Source organism: Triticum aestivum, chromosome 5B (genome assembly GCF_018294505.1).
Source record: "Triticum aestivum cultivar Chinese Spring chromosome 5B, IWGSC CS RefSeq v2.1, whole genome shotgun sequence".
Taxonomy (NCBI): Eukaryota; Viridiplantae; Streptophyta; class Magnoliopsida; order Poales; family Poaceae; genus Triticum; species Triticum aestivum.
The window spans coordinates 545982651-545985080 of NC_057807.1; positions in this window are offsets into that span (position 1 = coordinate 545982651).

Here is a 2430-nt window from a genome sequence, read left to right on the forward strand (position 1 = left end):
TCCAACTCCGAGATGCTTACCCCAGTCCTTAGAAGGATTGCTGGAGCTTTGCATACTTGTTAGCGTCTTTCAGGATTTGTCAAAACCTTCTGGTTGTATCACATACAACCTTTCCTCAAGAAAATTGTCGAGGAAACAATGTTTTGACATCCTATCTGCAAGATTTCATAAATAATGCAATAACTGCTAATCCAATTCCAACAGTCTCTTAGCATCGCTACAGTGAGAAAGCCTCACCGTAGTCAACTCCTTGAACTTGTCGGAAATCATCTTAACGACAAGTAGAGCTTTCTTAATGGTGATACTTACCATCATTGTCCGTCTTCCTTTTAAAATCCATCTGTACTCAACAACCTTACGACCATCAAGTAGTTCTTCCAAAGTCTACACTTTGTATTCATACATGGATCCTCTCTCGGATTTTATGGCCTCTCGCCATTTGTCGGAATTCGGGCCCACCATTGCTTCTCAATAGCTTGTAGGTTCATTGTTGTCTAGCAACATGACCTCTAAGACAGGATTGCATACCACTCTGAAGTAGTACGCGTCCTTGTCGACCTACGAGGTTCGGTAGTGACTTGGTCTGAAGCATCGTTATCACTATCATCAGCTTCCACTTCAATTGGTGTAGGTGCCACATGAACAACTTCCTGTGCCCTGCTACACACTGGTTGAAGTGATGGTTCAATAACCTCATCAAGTCTCCACCATCCTCCCACTCAATTCCTTCAAGAGAAACTTTTCCTCGAGAAAGGACCCGTTTCTAGAAACAATTACTCTTGCTTCCGGATCTGAGATAGGAGGTATACCATACCATTTTGGGTGTCCTATGAAGATGTATTTATCCGCTTTGGGTTCGAGCTTATCTGGCTGAAACCTTTTCACATAAGCGTCGCAGCCCCAAACTTTTAAGAAACGACAACTTAGATTTCTCCAAACCATAGTTCAAACGGTGTCGTCTCAATGGAATTACGTGGTGCCCTATTAAAGTGAGTGCGGTTGTCTCTAATGCCTAACCATGAACGATAGTGGTAATTCGATAAGAGACATCATGGTACGCACCATATCCAATAGGGTGCAACTATGATGTTCAAACACACCATCACACTATGGTGTTCCAAGCGGTATTAATTGTGAAACAATTTCCACAATGTCTTAATTGCGTGCCAAAGCTCGTAACTCAGATACTCATCTCTATGATCATATCATAGACATTTTATCCTTTTGTCATGATGATCTTCAACTTCACTCTGAAATTACTTGAATCTTTCAATAATTCAGACTTGTGTTTCATCAAGTAAATATACTCAACATCTACTCAAATCATCTGTGAAGTAAGAACATAACGATATTCACTACATGCCTCAGCACTCATTGGACTGCACACATCAAAATGTATTACTTTCAACAAGTTGCTTTCTTGTTCCATTTTACTGAAAACGAGGCTTTCAGTCATCTTGCCCATGTGGTATGATTTGCATGTCTCAAGTGATTCAGAATCAAGTGAGTCCAAATGGTCCATTTGCATGGAGTTTCTTCATGCATATACACCAATAGACATGGTTCACATGTCTCAAACTTTTCAAAAACGAGTGAGTCCAAAGATCCATCAACATGGAGCTTCTTCATGCGTTTTATACCAATATGACTTACATGGCAGTGCCACAAGTAAGTGGTACTATCATTACTATCTTATATCTTTTGGCATGAAAATGTGTATCACTACGATCGAGATTCAATAAACCATTCATTTTAGGTGCAAGACCATTGAAGGTTTTATTCAAATAAACAGAGTAACCATTATTCTCCTTAAATGAATAACCGTATTGTGATAGACATAATCCAATCATGTCTATGCTCAACGCAAACACCAAATCTCGATGGTAGAGGGAGCGTGCGATGCTTGATCACATCAACCTTGGAATCACTTCCAACACATATCGTCAGCTCACCTTTAGCTAGTCTCCGTTTATTCTGTAGCTTTTATTTCGAGTTACTAACACTTAGCAACCGAACCGGTATCTAATACCCTGGTGCTACTAGGAGTACTAGTAAAGTACACATTAACATAATGTATATCCAATATACTTCTATCGACCTTGTCAGCCTTCTCATCTACCAAGTATCTAGGGTAATTCTGCTCCAGTGGCTGTTCCCCTTATTACAGAAGCACTTAGTCTTGAGTTTGGGTTCAACCTTGGGTTTCTTCACTGGAGCAGCAACTGATTTGCCGTTTCATGAAGTACCCCTTCTTGCCCTCGCCCTTCTTGAAACTAGTGGTTTCACTAACCATCAACAATTGATGCTCCTTCTTGATTTCTACATTCGTGGTGTCAAACATCGCGAATAGCTCAAGGATCATCATATCTCTACTTGTTATGTTATAGTTCATCACGAAGCTCTAGTAGCTTGGTGGCAATGTCTTTGGAG